At 43.4% G+C, this 25,434-nt stretch overlaps 1 long non-coding RNA gene across 8 annotated transcripts in view; it reads left to right on the top strand.

Moving 5' to 3' along the window:
• Nucleotides 1-25,434, top strand: part of LOC118647587 — a 440,336-nt gene that overhangs the window by 12,906 nt on the left and 401,996 nt on the right. The window lies entirely within an intron of this gene.

Raw genomic sequence — 25,434 nt, 5'->3', positions numbered from 1 at the left:
GCAGCACGGTGCAGCAGTGCCGCGGTGCCGGCGGACATAAACAATGACATAAAAGAGAACTTAATACCCGGAAATCGGCGTGGCCGCGGCGGCGGCGGCGGCGGTGCTTTTTCCGGCCGGGGCTGTTTCTCTCTGTCGCGCAATATTCCCGGGCGCCATGCATTTTGGATGGCCGCGCGCGACGGCAGCCCAACAAATCTCGACGGTTTTTTCGTCCGCGGCTGCTTTTTTCTCCCTCTGCCGACGTAACCGAAAATAGTTTTTTCGCGCGTTAATCGAGAGTGCCGTGTTATCACAGAGATTATGAATATGCATAGGCGTCCCCGCGCTGAAAATGACGCTGAAACTCCGGCGCGCGATAATTAGAGAGCTTTCGAGCCGGGTACGTACGTACGTATCGCGATTTCACGGTCCGAGTACGCGAAAATACCGCGCGCGGTTACGTTTATCGCGCGCCACCCGGCCGGCCGGCGGCCGGCCGGCCGTCGCGTTTCGTTAGCGAGGGGGCCGCGTATTTTCGTTCTGAAAACGTTACCCTCAAAGAATGCTGCGAGCTCCGTTTAATCTCATCCGAGATATTACCGTGAATGTCCTTGTTCCGGGTGGGAGACGACGACCGCCGCCGCACCACCATCGCGTTTCCACGTTCCGCGGATACGTAACGTCTACCACTTGCGCACAAAGATCGAGTTTCACGGTCCGCGATCCTGCAGCGCGCGATCCTGCAGCAGCTCGTTCTCCGCCGCCTCCTCCTCCGGTTTTAATTCGCCCCGCGCATTTTAGATTTATTCACTTTAGCAAGAAGTCGGACTTGGCTTTAAACTGTTTGTAATCGAGAGACTAACTGATCGTTAGGATTTACGAGCTTTGAATGATGTCGTTGAAAGTTGTCGGATTTCTTATTCATTGAAGCCAAGGATGCCACTTTGTGCAGGTCGACAACATTCACTGGAGCTTTTTATATTCACGACTATAGTAGTGACACCGGTGACTATATATATATTCGATCAATGTAACCCCGCTTCTTTATTGTCATCGTATTGCTATTTTTATTTCTACATAGTTCACATGTATATTAATATTAAATTCTATCAGATAGAATTAATTTATATACACTAAACAATTATTACATACGTGTCCAGATATTAGTACCTGCAATTAATAACCTTCGGATAGATCGGAATCGGATAGATGAAAAAGATATTCTGTCGTGCATTAAGATCCCGTGGCTCGCAGTGAAAATGGTTCTAGCGGGCAAAATAAAATATTCTATTAGAATATTGGACGTCCAGCCGATATGGACCGTGTTCTCTCGCTTTCTGTATTTATTATCGTGGGAAGTTATTGTATTATTCAAATATTGATTTTACTTTTTGATGAAGTGTATCTTTACATTTAAAGAATTTTTTTCCATGACAAAGAGACGGAGATTAATAGCGCGATTTTTATTTTACACGCTTAGTCCTTTATCTTTCAAGAGTAATTCTTACGCAGGCGTGTTTCTCTCTCTCTCTCTCTCTCTCTCTCTCTCTCTCTGTGTGTGCGTGTCTGGCGACAGTATATTATTTTGCTGGTAATATTAACTCAAAGGATAAACGCACACATTTCGACTCACAAAGCGAATCTTAGAGGTAGCTAAAGAATATAAAGCGTATATCCTTCAGAGGACAAGCTCGAATTCAGAAGCGCGGTGCTTGCTCTCTCGTAAAGAGGCTATTTCGAGCGTAGAGTCAATTGTATCGAATAACGTGATTTCTAACAACACAAAGTCTCTCGTCTAGATGAGACTTCCGGGTTTATATTTCAACTGTTTTGTCTCGCTGTTGCTTTGATAATCATTCGTTTCACAAAATTAGACTATTCCTGCGTGTTTGAATGTGACCTGTTACCAAAGTAGATTTCCGTCAAAATTCTCAAAAGGAACCCGAGTGTTTCGTATTTTTGAAAAATACGTTATTATAATATCACTACTTGTGTCAAATCTGTTTAGCAAAGTTTATTATTTATACGAAGATATAATTTCAATTGTTATGCATCTATGTGTACCGTGCCCTTCTCATCGGGAATCGAAATACGTCGCGCCTGTTTACACGCGTGCGTATTTTCGTTTCTCTCCGCCTGTCGTCTTCTTTTTCATTCCTCGGAGGACGCGAAGGAAAGCGAGGCGAAATTGAAAGAGGCCAATGAGAAACGTCCGGCGTGTTCACGCCCTTATACTGGCTACGGGGTTTACTACGTGCACCGCCACGGGCGATTCTCCGAGGTCGAGCATTATAAATGTACACCGGGTGAGCCAAGTCGATGCACCGAAATTGATTTACCCGGCCGCGTTTCTCGCGCGAGGGTCAAGTGCATCATGCGAAGCGCAATCGTATGCGCTCGCTCGTACGTTCGCGCACGTCTATCAAATGTGGATAGCGACGCGCGCTGAAACTGCCGAGCGCGACGGAATTTTACAAGCATTAAAACCGACTCGCCCGTCGAGAAACGAAGATCGATCTATTCTCTCGAGTTTCGCCAGGTGGTTGACTAATGCGACGCGCGGAAGGGGGTTAGAGGTGGCGAGGAGAGGAAAGGAGAGGAGAGAAGTTAACGGGCAAAAACCAATTCGTTGTCAGGATCGAATGTCGAGCGTTGTTCGGGTTTCGTTCGTGCATATCTATGCATCGACGAAGGTTCCTTCACAGTTTGCCTGTTGCCGCACAAGATGCGCGATAGCATCGCTTTCGAAGCAGAATAGATTAAGTATCTGAATGTACAAGTACTTTCGTCAACTCGAGGAGAAAGCGCTATAAGATCGATCGATTTGTTTTCCCGCATTTCTTTTGAATTTCTTGTTTGCTTTTTTTTCTCACTTGTTATCTCACAAGGTGTCGCTTACAATATTACCGCGCCGTGTCGCGCGCGCCTGTGATGACGGGTTTTTCAATAAGCATACCAACTCGCCAGTGTTTTCTTTGTACACGGAAGCGTGACTTCTATCGACGCGTTTTCGCGAACTCAAGCGCCCAAATAAGAATGCGCTTGCATGCCGGAGATCGACGGCGACGAAATCACGGAATCGAGAGCGAATTCGTCGAGGCGGGGTGCCCGCGCGTTTCCGCACGACAAATTCAGATCCCGCGGTAATCGACCTCGAGAAGGTATACCTCGGCAAACGGGAGCACTTAAGAACTCCCGCGGCGCAAAGAGAGAAAGAGAGAGAAAAGGAGAAAGAGAAGAACGCGGTCTCTCCGCGCCACCAGCTCTCTGCGAGCTTATAATTCAGTTTGAGATTTTTCGCGAAAACCGTGCTATTCGCGGTAAGTCGCCCGCGGCGACTCTTTTTCTCTCTCTCTCTCTCTCTCTCTCTCTCTTTCTCTCTCTCCAGCGCGATCGCGAGAGATAAAAGGAGATCGCGATGGGAGATGTCTTCCTCGGCGACTCTCTTCCCGATGACGTCTTCGTTCGAGGAAATTGACTCTCGACGATCGACTCCCGCTATTCGCACGCGCTATTCGCGCGGAGGGGAAAGACGCCGGCAACCTGCGTGACGATATATACTACTCGTACGTACAGGATGTGTATATAGCTGCGCGGAAAGATGTACGTGTATCCTCATCGAAACACATCGAGTGTAGTTTTATTCGTCGTAAATCGGGAAAAGATCGACTTCATTCTCCGAGGCGTGCACCCTCCATTGGTTCCTGCGACGCGTCGCGTCGTGTATCTATGACTTTGCTCGTACTCGGTCAAGAATTTACCGGAGAGGAACATGCACCATGTGACGCCTCTGCAACGACAGTCGATGATTGAAAATTACATCTCGTCAATTTTTTGCGCTATTTTGTCTTCGAGTCTTCGAGGTACAAAATATTGTTTTTTTTTCTGTCTGATTTAATTTTCTTTTTGGGAATCATTTCGTTGCTTATACTTCTTTTTCTCTATGATATGTAGCATATCTACCTATATTACATTTTTTACTTAAACAGATGGAATTAATATAGTTATAAAATCACGTTTGCAATTCGTTGCTGTTGCGCAGCGCCATTCGTCTAATTGAATCGTCAATCAAGATCTCTCACTTCGTGCCTCTTAAAAATACGCAAACGCTTGTTACCGTTATTTATCATCAGGTGTAACTCCATCACGGATGCAATCCTTCACTCTTTCGTCTAACGTGACGATCTTTGAGCGTAAAAAAAATCCCACCTCCATCGAGTGTCCGTGATTTATGTATCCGCGTGTGCTGATATATATTAGCCGTATGTTCAGGTTGATTTCGAATCACGTACATTTCTACAGCTGTCGAGAGCTGCGGTAGCCGGTTAATAGACGTAAATACCCAAACGTATGGTAAATAAAAGACGGAACAGGTCGGATGCATAAAAGTGCGACACAAGCGCATTTATAATCATTGGTGGTTGAAAGAGAAAAAGAGAGAAAGAGAGAGAGAAAGAGAGAACGAAAATGGGATATTTACTTAATCGTTCCCCGATATTTCGGTTCACTTTTATCTCGGTTTCTGCCTGTTTTTTCTATCTCTTCGAAACGATCATTTTACGACAACGGCTTTTCGGACTGTTTTTAACGCAATTTGATAATTTAAGTGCGCTATCGCGATAAAACATAACTACCGGCCGATTAAATCGAACGCAGCGGCGGCGACGATCGCGATTGGCCGCGGGCCTCTATTATTCGATTTTTAATTCACGTACACACAGAGCGAATTGATCGCTTCTGCTCACGTGACCAGCGAATCGCCCCGTTCCGATCGAAATAGTTTTCAATTTCGAGCGTTTTAGGACTGCGACCCCCTCGGCGCGATCTCGATGAGGACGTTTGAGACGGAAAAATGTGGTGACGAGTGCTTGATCACGTACGAGCGCGGGTGAGAGCGATAGTTGAACCGTTCGCGATTCAACGGTGCGCGCTTTATGGCTCTTTCGACCGTATCGTTCTGATTCGTCGATACCGAATCGGTATTTCGCCGATGGTCGATCGCGCTGAATGCGACGTATTTGTTGCAACGATATTTTAGAACTCGCCCGAATACTGTGAAATTGTTTTGTTAAGTATTCACCGCGCTCAAATTACCGTCGCGCTTATCGCTTTAATAAAGTGCGGCCTGTAAATTCACGCGGACGAACGTGCGTGTATCAAAAACGCGTGTCCTAATGGCGACTATCGTGTTTGCGCGAAACGGGTGACAATGTATAGAAAACTGTTCAAATTGGTGCAAAATGGATTTTTTAGCCCAATATAAACGAACTGAACGTTAATCGCAGTAATTGAAGTGCTTTTTACGCACGCGTTGGTCATATGCTGTAGAAATACATGAAAATGTATCGGATGTGTTGTTAAAGAAGCATAGAAAAATTAATGGGATTTCTGTATGTCTAATGCGGGAAAAGTGTTGCCTAGACGAGCTCTCTTAATTGTGCAACAAACCTTTTGCAGTAAGGACGAATATTATTAAAAATATATATTTTCTCTAGAGCTGTAAACTCTTTCTCTTCCTATCGATTGCACGTTGCCTAGAAACCATTCCTTTATCGCGAATCGCATCTCGATTTGAGAAACGGACACGCCAACACCCGATCGCCCGCGATGAGGTCTGTTGGGATCGCTGCATCCCCTTTATTCTACCATAATGCTTTTTATTATTCCGTTTTCTTCCTTCTTCGGTTATTTACATACGCCACTTTGCGCGGCCACGTCTCGCCTATTTCAATCTTGTTTTCCGGTCCAAGTCCCTTCGCGTTATTCCCCGCATTTCTCACCTCCGTCTGTCTTCTCGTTCTTTCTTCTTACGTGGCCGCAACACAGCCGCCGATGAATCATCCGCGCCGCGAGCAGCATACTCCACGCGCGGCTACGGACGATTTTGATTTCAAAACAGATTAAGCGGGACCGACCGTCCGTCGAGGCTGTGCGAAAGTGGACGCGCGGAGATTTACGTACTCTCGCCAGGTGCGTTTCTAGTTTTTCTCTCTTCCCTCCCCCCCTCCCCGCTCCTTTTCCCCAACAATTTTTTTATTTTTTTGTTTTCCAGTGTATACAGATGTCGGGAACAAAAAGCCACCGCGCGCGTGTTTGTCGAATAATTTACAGTCGTGCCACGTTGTTGCATTATTTGAATATATCCTCGCATGTGGCGCACACGGGGTGAATTTCTACCGGCTGCTCCGAAATTACTATCTTCATGACGTTACGTTCTAGGTCCAAAGGACTGGTTTGAATGGCCGTCACGCTTCACTATGTCGCCCGGCCAAATGTTCGCGCCGTTGGAAATTTCATGTTAATCGACGAGAAATAGCTTTCGCGCGCGTCCACTCGATCGGCAATCGCTGTCGGAATTTTTTGCCCGCGCCGTTGTCGCCTAATTGATCGGTCAACACCGCGGGCGAGGGAACAAATAAATGGCATAAAAATTATCCAACCCCCGTCGACAACGAATGAAGTATATGCCAAAGCTGATACAGCATCTGGGGCAATGGGTGGGGGGAGGGGGGGTGTCTCGTAGCGGAGAACTTGCGCAAAGAATATTTGAAAAGTACCCCGCGGGATGTATTTTCGCGCACTACTCGTGAGAAATCAACCTTCGAGCAGGCGTTTATTGATATTTATACGCCAACTTTTCCGCAACCGAACCGGGTGCGCCAGCAGTCGCCGCGGATACTTTCGAGACGATATTTCCACTCCTATCTCGTCGAAAACTTTTGTCCGGGACCTCGCTTGTCACGTAGAAAAAAAATGAGCTCTATCGACAATACCGAGAGCGAGAAGTTGGAGCTGGCTCTCGATAACAAGACCTCCATAAGACTCGAGTGAAATCGGCGATCGTTTATCACAGGCTATCATCGGTAACAACTCGCACGTTATTTTTCCTCCTTCGATCCTCGAGTTTGTCCATTTGCATGAATATATATGTACGTCTTGCTGAAAGTAACGATCGCAATTTGCGACGATAAATAAGCTCGATATCCTATAAACTTAACTAAACGGGGACACAATAAACTTGAGCACGGACGATATGTTACGAGATAGCAACCGAGATTTAATAATCTTGCCTCATCGACGACGAGAGATATTTAATAATCTCACTTCAACAACACTCTGTCTTTTGCGCCACAGTGAACTATTTCCGTAATATAAATTGAATATCTTCGGCATTCTTATTCGTTGCGGTGGAAATTTTTTTCTATCCTCCTGAAATTAAAGCTTCAAGCGAGATGCCATTGGCATAGCTTCCAACAGATCGATGCGAACCGACACGTATTTCTTCGACGCGATCGTTCGTACGTCGAAATATTATGTCTGCTCAATATGGGGCACTCATCGGGCGCTCCCTTTCTCTCTCTCTCTCTCTCTCTCTCCCCACGAATTCTCGCTGCGTTTATATCGCGCGAGGTTACGTAATAATTCCCATCGGATTCGCAGAGATCGCCTCGTAGCTGGGATAACATGTCCTGCCTCTGGTCTCCGCGGGGATGATACATTCCGCTGATAGTTATATACGTGCTCCGTGCATACATCGGGCCGCCTTTATAACCCTGCGCGTTAGCACGTATACCAGCATCTACAGTACGTTTCACACCGTGTGCGCCCTTACGCGCTTCGGGTCCAGGCGCCGAGAGAAACAGCGAGAGGAAGGAAGAGATAGAGAGAGAGAGAGAGAGAACAAGAAAGAGAGAGAATGGCGCAGCGTGGACTACGATGAGATTAAGGTACAAGCTTCCTGCCGGCAATGAATTATGTCCTTGCACGGCACGCTGAGATGTTTCTTCAGCGGTATCGCGCACCGAGCCGTACGTACGTGGAGTCCTTACGTATGTTACCTCGCCGTAATGGTAGCCGCGTCGCGGTACCATACCTTTCTGAACACTAATTCACGCTCCCTCCGCGCGCGCGCGACAGAGAGAGAGAGAGAGAGAGAGAGAGAGAGAGAGAGAGAGAGAGAGAGAGCGAACGCTCTCCCGGGAGTAAAATTAACGCCGCGCCGTGAAGAATCGCGCGACGATTTTCAGACGACCACCCCACCAGACGACTAAATTATTGGGGAATGCGGGGATGAGGTTCAAAGCAAATTGCAACTTTTTATTTCTGCGACACGAGAAATTAAAAGTCCTCCTTTTGCCCGTATTAATTACTTGTTATAGCTGCGCGAAGGGACAGATGGAAAAAGATTACTCGGTTATTTGATCTGGCCGAATTTGTTACGACGTGATATTATCAATAATTATTTTTACAGAGAACAACGAATTAAACATTTATTTCAGTTGTACGTTGAAGTAGGAGCCTTCTGAAAACAGCTCAATGCACGACAGACGAAATATTGACTTGCGAATTTGTCCGTAATGGCTTTAGTGTACCAATTGTTAAAAATTTAATTATTTTACGCGGCGGATAAAGTTTTTACCCCTACCGTATCGGAGATACAAAACGGTTTAATAACTGTAGCCATTTTTCCGTACATTTTAACAACGAGCTAATACGCCACGTCGGCGTAGAATTAATGGTCGTATAATTAAAGGATTTCGCGTACCGGCTGTGAAATGTACATTTTTCATACGCGCGACGCGCGTCAGTCGTCGCTGCTATTGGAAAGCGATATAGACATTTCCGCAGTTTTTGCAATTGAATACACTCTTTTCCATCTCCATCACATACCGCGCGCACACGTAGCATACACTATACGTAATATTCGTATTCCCGGATTACTTTGCCACTATCAAATTTTTTTTTGTAATACCTATTCGTATTGCGTGAAACAATTTAATCGTTATTGGGATGCCCGGCTGCTATTTCGCTTATTACTCTATCCTTAAACAAACGAGTAATCGACAAAAGAAATCGAGAAGGAAGAACCGTAATTAAGCGACATTGTACTCCCGAAATTTACACTTACATATTTCTTAATTATTTTTAATATCTCTAGTTCGTTTTACTTACGCGTCAGTGTTTCTATTACTCATTTCTTATTCGGAATTCTTTTGTCTTTTCAACCTCCCTCCCGCGAGATCACGGCCGCCTCATTACAGCTGTAACATGCCGGAGCGACGACGTGCCAGTTGTGCTCGCGTAATTCTGCGAGCGCATTGTTACGCGATACAGACTGACGTAATTTAATTCGTTGTCGTGTGTACGCCCGGCGGTTGAGGATATACAATCGCGTACACACGTGCTCCTAGTAATCGTGGCACGCCGCCGTGTCTGCTGCATTGCAGCAGAATTGCTAGAAACGCGCAACATTGCCGATCTATGAAACGGTCTTTTGCCGTAGACACGTGCCATTCTCCACCCGCCGCCATGGAAATATTACGTGGCGATTATCCCCATGGCAGTAAATAACGACATAGTTAATTCGAAATTGCGCGCCGTCACTGTAGAAATGTAGAAACGCATTTCGTGTCTCTCGTTCGGTCGCGCAGTATCAATATTTACCGCGTGATTGCGACAACGCGCGGTGGGTATTCCATTCGCGAGAAATATAGCGCAGGCAATTTGTATTTTTGCCGTTTGCATTGTCAGATCGCGCGTGATTTCGCGCGGTATGTTTGCTTACACATACGCAACCGATTCTAATCTGATATCGATATTAAAAATTTTATGAAGCGCGAATGACGCGCGCGGGCGCGAGGGGTTGGTTTTAATTTATCGATTATTTGTGTCTGGCGCGCAGCTAAGAGTCTCTTCAGACTAAGTAGATACCTATCTCTCTGGACGGACGGTAATCGCGAGCGAGGAGAAGATTTTCGCCGTTCACGGTCGGCGTCTGGCGAGTTCTCAACTTTCAGTGGAATGACGAGATCCATTAGAGAGTTACTGAAATGTTCGTAAAAGTATGGCCTTCGTTTGTTGTAACAGCGTTTATTTGTCTTCGTGCTCTCGCGGTCGGTTTCTACTCTTTGTATTTTCGTATTCATGAACATGTCCGGATACGAATCTGATTATCAATACTTTTTTGAAAAAAAAAACAAAGAAAAAAAAGGAGAAAAAATACTTATTTCGACAATTTTGGGGGGGAGATTTTGATATATCTTATTACATTTGAATAAAAGAAACATGTAACTTTGGCTTTAAGCTTCGTCGAAATATAGCTCTGACTAGTAGCGGTAGAAAGATGGATTCGAATCGATCCCATGTACCAGACCTCAATCTACATCAGCCGAAATCCCCTCCGGAGAATAACTGATCAATTTATAAGCAACCAGTTTTCCCGCCGTAATGAATTCCCTCTGTCGCTTTGCATTCATGGCCCGATCTCCGTGCGTGTTTCCCGTGCAATTCCGAATGCCGTTGAAGACGACATCGACATCTCGCTCACGTATATGCGTACGACTTCATCCTGACGCCGCCGCCGCGAGTTTCGTGGCTGCGTAATGATTACTGGCGCAAAAACGATTTTTCTGTTCACGCGGGGACAAGGAGGAACCAACGCGAAAAGAAGAATCAGCGCGCATCGAGCGAGGAGAAAAAGCAGCTGATCGGAGGTTGAGAGGCGGAAGGAAAGAGCGGAATAGAAATTGGGGTGGGAGAGAGAGCCGAGGGTTAGCAGATGCACTGTGTATCGCGGTATAAACCGACTACCCATACCGTGACGTCGGCTTGATGTCGGGTTATAAAGCACAGCTGACGCCCCGTATAATATATTCTTCTCTTCTTCTCTTCCTCCTCCTCCTCCTCCTCCTCCTCCTTCTGTGTGTATACTCGACTCTCTCGCACCGTCGTAACATGGTCTTCTACTTCGATAGTCCTCTCGCACGCATCGCTCCTTTTTACACCCCCGACGTAATAGACGCGGAAGCCACTCCACTCCCTGTCGTTTCCTCTCGTCTAGACCTAACTGTCCATTTCACTCGTTCGGAATGGTCGCAACGGATACGGTCGGCTACGGAGGTGATATCGTCACGCTCGGCCGAAGACGAATGATACTGCGAAGTTCGATAGTGCAATTAAGAGACCCCGACAGAGGCTCGCACACCAGCGTGTGGATTTCTCGCGCGAACGTTAAGCAACTTAATAAATTAGATATTGGCCATCATTCGTATTTTGATAGCAAAATTCATTTTTGATAACCGTATACTTTTTTCAAAGTCTTCGATTGTTGAGATATTTATTACCGTTATATTGAAATCCTTGTTCAGTTTAATGTTTAAAGAGACGCGAATGTGTCTCTCGCTAATATTTATTATCTATTGAATGGTCGGAAGGAGAGCGAGACGATGTACTCGATGGCTCGATCGATTTTCCCACGAGAGTAAATGCGGTGGGCGGCACAGTAAATAATACATTTTCGAGTACGAGGAGAACCACCTAAGCAGAAATATAGATCTATGTAGTGGATGAAAGCTATTGGCTGCTTTATGAGTATCGTTTCGAAACTCGAGTGGATGTATCTCGAAACAGAGAGGGCATTGGGAGAGATACATAGAACCGGGTGATTGAAACGGGGTAGAGGAAACGAATCAATGTGTCTTCTGTCGAAATATTTCTTTGCGAGAAACTGTCGCTCGTTTCCACCGGCCGGGGACAATCCGTTTTCATCGATGTTTTTGGGTACCAAACCTGTCAAAGAGAATCTTAAGTCGAACGGTCAAACTCTGATGCCCATTGTCGAGGGATTACACGGGGATTTACCCGCGGAAATTGATACTCTACTTGTCGACCATGGTCGACGTGAGTGCTTGTGGTAGCTTTCGAACTTGAATAACCGCTACGCGATTGTATGCTTTTATAGAATTTTCATTTGTGTCACATCATTTTTCCCGTTATTCGGCTAATAATATTACGATGAAAAAAAAAAACCGTATTGTGAAAAGTTGAGTGTTTTAACTTTTCTATATATTCTAAATTTAATACAGTGAATGAAATAAAGTAACAATTTAGTTTAGAGGAATAGTCTGTAGCAAACTATTAATGGTCCAACGAAAAAAATTCCGATTGCTTGTTTGTAGCCAATAACTATTTACAGAGGAAGCGGAGATATCTGAGCGTAAAGCGGAATAAATTATTATTAGGCTGATCATGAAAGAATTTTAATTGCAATCCGCATTCCCCGTTTAATGGCTAATTAGTAAATTCTACAAATTAGTAGATATTCGCGTTATAAAGTTCACGTTGTAGTACTAACCGATAGTACACACTGTTGTGTGTAACTCGTCGACATAGGGTGTGCATCGCATGCACGGTTCAGTTTATGTTTACCCACCCGATGAGTAATGTATCTCAATAATTGTACATCTGTCGGCTATATGCGGAAGCGCATAAATTATGAAACGAGCAATAATGCCATCATCACGCTTGATCCTATCGAGATTTTCATTTACGTAATTACGATTGTTTGCGGATGGTTGCGGAATCCCGAATAATTTCTTGTTAATGTACACGCGTGGGTGTTTGCCTCTCGTTCTCGGGATTTTCGGAGAAAACCGAGTCGATTCGAGGCGTCTTGTGTATACGTAAGAAACCGTTCCTCTTCATCTTATTTGGCAAAAAACGTGCGGCCATTACTGCGTCCGGTGCTTACCAGTGGGTTAAACGGCGATGTTATTTTGTAAAATGAAATAAAGGAGACATTCATACTGCTCCTGATTCTTCCCCCGTATGTTGAATACCCCGTGGTTGAGTAATGAGTCTGAAGCTCCCATCTCTTTTCTCGTGCTCTCTCATTATTAACTCCTCTTCTGTTATCCCGTTTGCTTAGTCGTCTTTCCTCTCTTTCCTTCCCTCCGCTCTCTCGGCGCCGAATCTAGAGAAACTCTCCTCACCAAATCTCAGCGTCGACGAATACGTTTAATAAAATTTTCGGATTCAGTCAAGATCTTAAAGGGAAAGTATGTACATGTATATATAACATAGAAAATTTAATAAGTCGAGATATTTAATCGAGAAGCTTATATTGTATTCGCGATGGCAAAATTGCAATCGTAAGAGCGGAATTGGAATTGTGCACGATTTGATATTCGTGATTTCCATCCGAAATTTCAAGGAACGTTAACGTTACTTAGAGCGACCGGGCAATGATGGCAATGCATTTTTCGTTATGACTTGTTAGGTTTTTTTTTTGGCGCGCGATATTGAAGGCGTATGTTGTGTCAAACTGGACTTTACAACGAAGTGTATTATCGACATTTGGCGCACCTATTCGATCGCCTCGGCAGTTTAGAAGTGGCCATTAGCCTTATTCGGAAGATTAACTATCGTCCTGATTCTGGTCCGGACTACTTTGGACACTCGTTTGATCCTCAACCCTTACTTCTCAAGTACCGTCTTCGAAGTAGGGGTCAATCGATTCCAACTCGTAATTCTACCACATTTCTTGAAAAAGTATCCTCGGTAAAGTCTGATGGCAAGAATACAATAATGTAAATTATCATCGCTCGGCTGTAAAGCTTCGTGATATCCCGTTTTCATACCGTTGTAATTTTTTATTGGCTACAGATTACTTTACGCGTTTCGTTTTCACATTTTAACGTATGTATTTAAACGTTGAACCCGGTATGCAAACTGGTGGACATAGACGTGCTATAATCAAAGCTAAACAGATGGGAGTTACATTTAATCGAGTCATCTCAGCCGTCCCAGCGTGCCTTAACTTAATTTAACTCCCCCGACGTTCTCGTATACACATGAGCACATAAGAGTCCATAAGATCATGTACACAGACGTAAGCGCGTCGGTTTGTCGAGGTATCGCTGTTTCCAGGCATGTACCGTGCAAAAAACCTGCCACATTCGATGGTATGCTAATTAAGTCTCCCGACTACTCCTTATTAAGAGTATATCAGGGGATACTTGTGTATTATGTTCATAACATCTATCACAGATCTACACAAGTTATGATTGGATTTCGTTAAATGCACACGAAATATTCTTGTTTTTTTTTATACATATGCATACATAAAAATATTCAATAAATGTTAATAGACGAAAACTATAAAGTTGAATTGTGAGATGGGTCTCGTATGAGGCCGAATTCGCTCTTTCTATCTCATGGCGGGAGCTGAATTGTCAGAATGTCCAATTAAATTAATATCGCTTTATAACTAATTATACAGCGCTTGGCATGTGATATAAAAACTTTGGCGCGGCCGCGCTCGGCGTAATTATTCATTTTTCCGGAGCACGACTCATAAGCGTTGTGTTTAATCATCCGATATTAAGGGTAACCCGCGGAAGGGCGAGATTTTATGAAGGGGTGCAAACAATTTCAAATTTCTAACTCACCCCGACGCGCCGTCGCGATCCCTTTATGTTCGACATTCCCGGCATACCCTTCGCTTCACGGCGTTTAATTATGAAATATGTGCTTAACACAATGAAAGATATCATCGCCGATAATTCATCGTTGCTTAAATATGTGGCGTAATTACACGCTGGAGATCCGGCATCGTGCAAATGCAAAACCGTTACTTGGTCGTCTTCCGGACAGTTTCGTTCGTCCGTTCATCCGTTGGTTCGTTTCGATTTAGCCGCTCACAAAGGGCGGCTCAAAATCGTGTTTCGTACACATATGACCGTCGGTTCTTCATGCTCGTCCAACGTAAATCGTTTCCAAAAAAAGAGACGAAGTAGCCTTTACCTGCCCTGCCTGGTTCACTTCTCTGCGCGTCCTCTCTGCGATTTTCCAAAATGTCCTACCAAAGTGTTTCGGATTTCATTTTCCGTTTTACGCTCGCAATACGCCGCTGTACTACAACCAGAAGCTTTGGTTGCTTCTGTCAGCTGGCACTCGCACAATACCGGTCGCTTCACTCTTTCATCCGAGAGAATTACGCATTTCGCGTGTATCTATCACGAGTCACCGCTTCCTTTTACCCCCTTTTTTTTATTACATTTTAATTCGCCATTTTTCTCTGAATTGGACGTCGCGCGCAGATCTTGTGTGCATCGACAATAACAAATCAAGATTTATTAATTCTGTTTAATATTTACAGCAGTAAAGTTACTTTTAAATAAAAGAAATTTATGTTATTGCATTAATGCGTATTGATTTTATTGTAAATTAAATTTGTGATTTGATTTATTTACGATGTTTTAAATATTTATTGCGTTACATTAATTAAAAGATATTTAAACTCGTTTTTTTTTCTCATCTATTGAATATAATTCTGGCCATGAATATATTTGCTACGCTCCGATGAGCACTCTGACATCCTAACTTATGGCCTGAATGGTCAATTATCTGTGACCGCAAAAGAAACTTAAAAATTTTCTTATAAGTACGGGACAATCCTGCGAACAACGGTTGATCGATTATTCGGTCTGTTACGTACTTCAAAAATACTGCAATTCATGTAGGAAGGGTGGCGCGCGTTTGAGAAGGGTTGTTACTCGACCGTTTAATTATAATTGCAAGAACAATGGCTCATACATTACCTTTATATCGTGAACGCATTTCCGCAATTAGGTTGCTAAAAAATTGAATACGTATTACCACGCTTCCGGTGAGGCACGCTACACTTAAACGCGCACCCGTAAAACTTTTTAGGATATCATATTCCGGCGAGAGAGAGAGAGAGAGAGAGAGAGAGAGAGAGAGAGAGAGAGAGAGAGAGAGAGAGAGAACGTAAACTTATATGCCTAAAGGTCTCACTAACGCAGTCGGGCGGGAGCGTTAGACGTAAAGTTAGTAATCTTGTAAATCCACAAAGACCAGGATCGTGAATAGAGGCGTCTTCTGGCCGGGATAAGCTCGCCCGGTAAGTTTTCCCGGGAAATTTTCTCGGCTTTCTTCGTCGAAGAGAAGTGAACGCTGCGTTCTTGCCGGCCCTTGTAGAGTCCGCGCTTCTTCACGGCGCGCGTACCTTCTCACTCGTATAAACACGATAAACTTTTGCGGCGGGTAATTACTCGAGGCAAAAACGCCACGTGTTTTGCGAGCGAATCGAGTGAAGAGATATACGATCGGGGGGGACTTGTAATAAATACGGACGTTGGTACGAGTGTTAACTTGAGTTAACTGCGGGGAGCACTGCACCTCTTCGCGAGGCTGTTTCCTTCAGTCCTCGTGCTCCCCGGGGTCACGACTTCGCGCGCAATCACGTCGTCCTCCGCATCGATTTCAGGCAATTTAGAGGAGGCGCGAAGAGAAAGTGGCGGTGCGCGACTTAAGTGGCTGCCGTGCCGCGACGACAGTCGCGCGAACGCACTTTAATTACGCATTAATTCTAGTTTGAACGCCGTTAAGACTCGGACTCTCTCGAACTATGCCGTCTAGCAGTTACTTTCTCTCTCTCTCTCTCTCTCTTTCTCTCTCTTTCTCTCTCTTTCCCAGTCTGCCTACCCGCGAAATTATACCTTCGGGGGTCTTAACTTTGACATCGCTCGGTGTTCCTCCTCTTCTTCTTCTTCTTCTTACCCGACTTCTCATCTTCGCGATTGCATTGTTAAGCGAGTTTCTCGCTTTCGCTCTCCCCTTGCAGATTACTCGGTACGCTCATAAATGTGGTCGTACCTCAAGGTCGGCAATCGCAGTCTGCTACGAGTCACGCAACGAAATGAGGGAGAAGAAAGCGTTAATGATAGGACTGACGGAAGAGACCAAACGAACGCGTATGGAATGTCGAAAGAAGGATTCGCGCGCGTACACGTGGCGAGTGGCATTAACTCGGGATAATCAGGAAAGTTTAATTACAAGTATGATCAAGCGTCAGTATTTCCGCCTTTCCACTTTTCGCATCAGAGATAACGTTTAATTAGGTGTATCGTTAGCCGCAATATCGACAAACCGAATTTTAAAACGGTGCTGACACAAATAGTAAACTGTCGAAATTACGTATTTGTTCGGGATGTTCAATTAGTTTATATTAATTTTCTTCTTCCGTAAAAAAAACTGTGCGCATTGCGTGTACTCGCGCAACTTGATTGTTTCATGGGCGAATGTGTTTTTTTTTTCTTTATTTAATTTTCCAAACGAAATTCGTGGCAACTTTAACGTCAAGGCCGGAACTGTTAAAATCGATATTTTCAGAATTACTATGTGCAATATTGACGACGGAAAGTTTAAAGCGGCGCCTGCGGTCCGCCAATTACAGCTCCCACGTTGTTGCGCGCCAATATACTCTATCAATGTGCTCTCGAGAGTCGCGCGCATATTTCTATTACACTTCATATCCGTAGAAAATTGAATCTATCTACCCATGTGTCACCGGTAGTTGTCCGTCGGACGAGTCTTTGCCTCGCGCAGTGGAATTGCGCCTCTATTGATTGCCGTTACATTATCGTGCTGTGCGTAAATATATACGCACTGGCAAAACAAGAGCTCGTGCATGCGTACAAAAATGACTTTATTTTTGCATAATATATGCAAACATTCTGCATAAGTCAATAATTCGGAAGATTAATTAAAATCGAAATATCTGAGGTAAATAATTAAGTACACACACACACACACACATATTGTGATTACAATAAATCTTGATTTGTTAATGATTAATGGCTAACCAAAGTTATTTACTGGTATCATGTAGGATTCACGTATTCGGTTTCATAATTATATTTGGATGCATATCAGTTTATTATTTGTTATTAATTTTCGTGAAATATACAGCTTATTTTGGTTTTAATTTTTTTAAACGTGTATATAGGTATAATATATGTGTATCATAATAAACGATTAATAATTTGATAAGTTGATTATTAATGTTTAATGATATTTTGACATGGCGATCGTTAATAATTGTTGAACATTACATGTAAAGTATGTAACTTTTTAGTAAAGATTTAAAGTTTATTTTTTAAGTAAATTTAATTAATTTATTTGCGTGGCAAGACTAAAAAAAACAGACAATGATATGATCCTGACAAAAGTACTCTAAGAAAAGGAAATTTCTTTAAACATTAATATTTAGTTTTCGATTTTTTTATCGGCTTACTTCTTTACATATATCCATTAATTTTATTTCAGAGTGTATATTATGTATTCCGATAATGAATTAGTTGAAGTAAGTTGCGCAGCGTTTGTTTTTTTTATTCCGTATGACACGGTTTTATTCGCCGCGTTCGGCGAATATCATTTCTCGCTCCTATTCTCGAGCTGCTCTGTGTCTCGTTAATATTATCTCTTGAAATTCGATTATTAGCAGAGACTATTGATCGTACGATTATTGGTTTTTAAACGTATCGAAGTGATCATTTGTCTGAAGTAAGTCTGTCGCATCAGTAATTTCCCGTCGCCTTTCATTCGAAATCGAAATCAGGCTAATAGATGACGGGAATAATAGATTATTTTATAATAATGTTTAACGAGCAGTAATTATTAAATGCAATTTGCATGCTTGCCATTTTTTATAGACATTAAAGAAAAATTGCGAGTCTCAAGTGAATGTTAATTTGTTTTTTTCTTTCGTTGCAATAAAGTACGCGTCGCGTTTGATTAACTTCGCGAGTGCCGTGCAAAGTATCGCGCGATCGTAATTATCTGCATGCATTTTCGCAAGTGTTGTGTGAGTGCGACGAATCTGATGACCCTGGTTCATCCTGAGAGAAGGACGTGGCCTAGGAGAGGAGGTATCGGCCGGAACTAACCATGGGGTAAATGATTTATTATTTTATCGTTCCATTTTTCTCTTGCGGACACTAATTGTTTTTTATTTTTTTATGCGCGTATCAATTATTTTTTGAAATATTCATGATTTTGAACGCTACTATAATTTGAGTGTTTAATATCTGTATTTTTCATAGTTGAACGTAGTTTCAACTTCGCTGTTGCGCATACTGAATGATAAATTATTTTACTTTGTGGTAATGGATCTGTGTGAAAATTGTATCAGATACCCATACAAAATGTTTGTACATATATGCACGTGTTAAATATAGGAATATAAGGATGTTATAGATTAATACAACATAGATCCATTGCCCTATAAAATGGATGGGCTATGTCAGATTAACGGTAATATTCATCTCTGGAAAGCCTAATTATTTATCGATTTATTATGTATGCAAGCAAATGCGTACACAATATGCGCATATAAAGTTCGTAAAAATTTAATCGATCTATCATTTATTGGCATACATTTTGGTAACATTGTATGATAGGATAAGATATTCATTACGAAAATTATACAGTTATCCATAAATAAAAAAAATATTTCATGGATAGTTCAACAAATAGTAATCAATAATAAAATGATTTTTGTAAGAGAAAAATTCTCTTTAAATTTAGAGATATTATTTATATTTTTTATCAAGGATTTCATATACAGTTGAGATTTTCAGATAACAGCCGGATATACTATAAGAACTTGATATTTATAATATTATTTGAATAATGCAATATTTTTGAATAAATTATAATCTATTAAATTAATTAATTTGTTGCTTAGAAAAAAATTAAAAATATTGAAAAAAATAAATATAATTAGTAAAATTTTTTCCTTGGTAATTGTAGAATATTAAGCTAATATATTTAGGTTTTTTTATAGTGTTTATCTTTTGATTGATAAAAAGATGAAAGAAATACGATGGTTATGTTTTACGTTAGCGATAAAAATTATATTGAAACAATTATAAATAAGATTACACAAGTGTGTCGCTTTATTTCACATTTAGAAATGGTAGTGTAAACTTTGAGTTGTTTCGTGATTGTGAAAGCGTAATATACTTTTAATATGTAATAGTGTTTTTTTATGAAAAACTTGTGATAAAATTCTTAAAGCAGTTTCCGCGTAACCCGATTTTGTGCCTATAAATGTGCCCGCAAATCATGCAGGAACGATCGTTCGCTTTGTTGCGATATGAAGCAGCGTGTTATTTATCCTTTTTTCTGCTTTTGTGAATCTTTTCTGCTTTCTCGCCGCATCCCACTCTTTGCGTAAAAGCTACCAAACACTTAGACCGAGTATCGATAATGCAACAATGGAATTTATCAGAGATTTCTACGTGCGTGCTCGCCAGTAGCTACGTCGAGTTTTTGCATCTCGCTGGGCGGGGAGCAGAGCCAACGCTCCGGCTCTCGCGAAACACCGACGTCCACCAGGAGATCCCTCGTCCTCGATCGAGCAAGGCCAAGGATGTAGACAACACGGTAACCGCGGTACACGCATTTAAATGTCGCTGCGTTCGATCCGCCTCATGCATTATTTAGTTTAGGTCGGCGACGCGCCCGTTTTGTGCAACGATCGGACTGTCGCGTCGCGTCGCGTCGACGCCGGAACTACGTACGGGACGCCATTCGGAAATAAACGTACGCGTATACGTGCATGTACGTCCTCCCGTACGTATATACGCGTACGTGTATCGCGCGCACGTGTGTCAACTAGGGTGGCCGCACGAGAATGCATTATAGATAGCCGGATCCTCCATAGATCAGTTCGAATTCGCACTTCTGCGGTGACTGTCCGAATACATCCTGGTACATCCCAACGACGACATACGTCGCGGGATCCGGAGCGTGCTGCGCTTTTAATCGAATGTAATTATGACGAACGGCGAGCGCGGCACAGTCGAGAAATTGACTCGGTATTTCCTGATAATTCGATTCAATTTGCTTCGATCGTGCGTTTCCGTCGAAGCTCCGGCTCGTTCCGGGTCAAATTGAGCTTGATAGAGGGGATTATTAGAAGACCCTCGCGAAACTCGCCGTGCTCCGTTTATTGTTTTATCGAGGTACTTTGTTCCGAGGTACTTTTCCTAGGACAAAGGAAGAATCGCGATCTATCGCGTGCGCCTCGGGCATTGGCAAAGTTGGCCAAGTCCCCGAATATTTGGTTGTATTTTCGTTTTACGATTAAGCGAATCGATGTTGATGATATTGGTACGTACGTACGTACGTCGGTGGCGACTGACGGAGAATCTTGCGGCTCTGATTTACAAATTACAGAATTTCGCGGGGGTACACGACCGAGTAAGGTCGGACAGGAGTCGCTGCCGCCGTCGCTGCTGCTGCTGCTTTTCAGGGCCCTGTCGTTGAATTCAATCTAAAGTTCGGCGGAGTCGTAAGAATTCCGCCGCAACTCATTTCCCGTTCTTCGCATACCTATATCCACGCGGACGGGGACAACGTCAAAATTGCCGCGTAAAACTGATCCGGAGTCAGATTCCATCGAGTGCTCGAAGAGAGGTGTCGTACAAGAACAACCGACTACCCCCGGAACATCCGCTCACTTTGAACTTTTCAGCGAGTTGTAGAATACCGATCGAACAAAAAAGAGAGACGAGCTCGGGAGTAGTCGCGAGCGGGTCGGAAAACCGGGAAGGGGGGGGAGGGAGAGAGAAGAGAAGGTATGGGGTAGAGATTGAGAAAGGAGCGGTAAAGGAGAGGAGAGCGCAGATAAAAAGTTTTATTCTCTTCTCGAAAGTGGCATCGAGTTAATTGGTAGATTAAACATGGTCGCGTCTGTTCGAGCGGAAAACTTCGCCGATTGAGCCGATATTGTCAACACGAGTTTAGTTCGCGTTGCGCGTTGAAATTAGGTCACTCTCTTAAAATCTTTATATTATAAAAATAAGGCTGTATTTAATCACGCCAAAAGAAAAGAAAAAAAAAAAGATTTTTACATTCCCTCTCTTCTCGTCTAGATATGACGAACTAAGTTCCTCTTGCATGCCGCAATATCGTGTTTCACGACGCGCTATATTTCTCACGTGGGGTTTATCAAAGTGATAATCTTCTCCGAGAAAAATGTATTACGAAACGGTGCACGCTTCCGCGATTTTTAACATCGCGTATACCTCTTTCAATTTCGTTCCGACGGCTATACACAGCATGTAATGTTAACAGCAGTAGCAATAAATTTTTTTTTAATCTTTGGAGAACGATCTTTTCTCGGTTAACGAAAATGTATGGCCTATTTGCATAAATGAGGAAAATGGAACGAATTGTTGAAATTATCCGCGACTTTTCCGCTCCTTTGTGCTCTGCGTGCAACGTAATCCAAGTTCAAATCTGGGCGAAGAAACTATTCATCGTACTAGTCGCCAACAATTCGTTATGCCGGAAAGAGAGAGAAAGAGAGAGAGAGAGAGAGAGAGAGAGAGAGAGAGAGAGAGAGAGAGAGAGGGGAAAGGGGGGGTGGAGAAGGAGCCTCACGAGGGGCCTTTATTGTTAGGTGTCGTATATGGTGAGAAATAGCTTGAACGAGTTCACGCCGTGCTTTTTTTCGGCCGTGCTCTTGAGGGTGGGGAAGAGGGGGTTGAGGACCCTCTCCTCCTGTTTCTCTCCATCGCCGACACGGCGTATATTCGAAACCCGGCCCTCTTTCTGGAGTGCTTATTAATTCGGCACACTCTCACCTCCCGTCGAGCAATAAGCGTAAAACGCCAATTCATATTCCCTGCCTTATATACCCGTTGCATGGGACAAAAGTGCGCCTGGCCTGCAAAGGGAAATGTATGGGGCGTAGCCTAACCCTTTGATCCTGGCCACGTTGTGTGAGTGTGCGTGTGTGTGCGCGCGCGTACGGTCGCTTAAGAGACGTCGCAGCGCGGCGCGAAACCCACATTATTTTCACCTTAGCTGATCGTTCCTTGATGCCGTCGATTCATTCAGCGCCAGTTAATAAGGCTACGAGGAAGCGAGAGAGCCGGAGAACAAGGGAACAGAAATTCCGGCGCGTCGACGGATAATATTCTATATGTGATGCAAAAAATTTTGTTCGCCCGGATTCCATCGCGTATCCAAAGCCACTGCCGCACGACGTACGTCACCCCTCGATGAATCCGAGGAAGGGACTCTCGTTCGAGTGAGTTTCCCGCGAGATAACTCTCATCAAACGTCCATTATTAGGAAGCTTCTGGCTCACGGGCTTTCAAATCCGATATCGCGGTCGACCGTGATAAGAAGACCGCTTCTTCGTCGCGAGAGATTGCGAGAGCGTGAAAGAGAATGAGTCACGATAGAGAGCGGCGAGAGCAGAGAGAAAGACAGAAAGAGATAGAGAGATAAGGAGAAGCTGCAGGGTAGAGAGTGATCACACAGGCCTGAATGAAATCTCGTTAGTTTCGCGTCCTCTCTAATTGGTGCATCGATTATACCAATTATCGTTTCGTACTCGCGAGATTAGCTAATTGCGAGTGTTTCCCTTACGGTCTCACTCTTTGGCGCGGCCGACATTGTCGATGCATACCTCATGCGTGCGTGTGCAACTGCACCGGGCATTGAACGTGACGTGCACCGACGTACGATGTTGATACGCCGACAGAACGAGAGATGCGCGAAGGGCTTTTTTGAGGGCCGGAACACAGAGTGAGCGTATTGTGAACGCGAGGTATTCATTCATCAGGTATCAGGTAACTCGGCTGAGGCCTCTCTGGACCCTGTTCCTGGAGTCAGTGTGGAGGCTCGGTCGACGAAAATAATTCCTTCCCCGACTACGTCGATAGCACCATACGGAGAAAACAAAAAAATATAGAAGAAAAAATATAAATATTTTTAAAATTGTCGATCTACCTATAGGGGATAATCTTTTATATCGAACTGTCTTCCACATCGCGTAGTGCTTTTCTTTGCATCTTTTTGATATCGTGTCAGATAATCTCTTAAAATCTTTTCTCTTAAAAAAATACAAAAGAAATATTATCAGAAACCGTTATGATTTTTCAGTTTAGAAAAATATCTTTAACTGTTTATACATATTATTTCTTATTTTTAATTTCTAGTAACAAAATGAAATCTTTTGCATATGAAATTTCTATATTCAAACTAGGACATTTGTATACGCTCAAAGTTTATGTTTTTGTACGCTTATAGCCGAGCACAGTGAACCGGTTTAGCCGTCCATAGTGGTCCACAACCTACAGGTAGTTAACCGCGCATAGCCCACACGGTTTTTTTTTTCATCTTGCAACTGTTCGATGCCACTGGCGATAGTGCAGTCTCTGGATAAGGAGTATCGTATTAACACTTGCACGCGTGGGCGTTCATTATTACAGATGCTATATCCACAAAGTTTTGAAACCACTCTTGTTTTATGACAGCTGTATAAAAGAAAATAATATATACCTACAATATTTACAAGCTTGCTTAGTGCGAACATAGTGAAAACATTTATCTTTGTATGAAAAAATATAATGTAGCTTCCTCCATCTAGACGAATCAATCTATACGAATAGCTTATCTTTATCAATGATTATTTCTTTATACTTTTTGATATTTTTTATAATGAATAACGTTAATAATGCGAATAGTTATCTCTCTTGACTTTTCATGCGATTTGAGAGCAGGACGATCAGCGAGAAACCTTGACCTGCTGATAATTGATTTTTGAATGAAATGCGATATGGAATCTGTGCCGAGAGTAAACTAATACACTACCTGTCGGCGAGGGTTCCCAAAGTAGCTCTCTTGTATCGTCTCTGCCTTAATGCTGCAGGTCATTAACTCTCGATCGTGCAAACTTCTCGAGCATAATGATCTCACCCAGAGCTGCAAGATCCGGTTACCTCCCTGCCCATATTGTTTTCCAGATCCGTTTGCGATTCGTGGAAGCACCGCTGCTCCTTACAATGTTACTCCGACGGCGTTCTTCGCTCTTTCAACGGGCTCGAATTACATAGCAATGCCCGCTAATATTCGCCATAACATTCTTGGGCGGATTTAGCTAATACGAAATATGTGTATGGTTGAACGAATATCTGCTAGTAGTAGAATTTACGTGAAGGTCTCCGTTTTAAAAAGGACCGGTTGATACGCGCCGTGTTTGATCTGACCGCTATCCCACGTGTTTTGCGCGGGACTACGCAGTTACTTCTCATTTGTGCCGGTTGTGAGTTTGCAAAGGCGGCGAGTTCGTATTAATTACTGATTGCCGTTAGCCTTTATTGTTGCCCAATATTTACTCCTCGCTCGATATCGAGCACGAGCGTCCATGGAGCTGTCCGGCCCGGTCTGTGTACTTGTATTTCTGCGTGTTGGTGAGGCCAACGGGCGAATCCGAGAGCGGGGTTTCGGGGATTGAAGGATTGGCGGCCTGGTAACCGTAGAAAGGGGTGGTTACATGCGATTTTACGAGTCGACGGGAGAGAAGGCTTTGTTCTATTCTCGTGCGAAGCCCTCCCTCGCGCTCCCGAATTGCCGAAGGCTACTGAAATACATTCGGAAGCTGCCAAACCGCTCAGAATCTATCCACATTCGTGTGAAAGCCGCCGATTTCCCATGCCAGACACAATTTCCAAACACCGCTGACAGTTAACGCGTAATGCATATGTTATGCGGAAAGACGGCGAATTATTGATAGAGGATCGATCGTAGCTGTATTAATCACCGCTGTCGATTTCTTGTATTATATTTTTACTTACACCATAATTGAAGTTGCAAGTTCCAGGGTGAACGAAAAAAAAAATAGACATTTAAACAAAATTATCAATTTTATTATTTATAAGATTTCAGCTTTGTGTGCAAGTTGTTTGTTGATCTAACACAACCGCTGATTGTTCGGCAACGGTGTAACGTATGCCCTTTACCTATATACGTATACAACGAACGTTTCATGATCGCTTTCGTTATTTT

Source organism: Monomorium pharaonis, chromosome 10 (assembly GCF_013373865.1).
Source record: "Monomorium pharaonis isolate MP-MQ-018 chromosome 10, ASM1337386v2, whole genome shotgun sequence".
NCBI lineage: Eukaryota > Metazoa > Arthropoda > Insecta > Hymenoptera > Formicidae > Monomorium > Monomorium pharaonis.
Note: the sequence above shows the minus strand (reverse complement) of the source record. Positions and strands in the feature narration are given on the sequence as shown.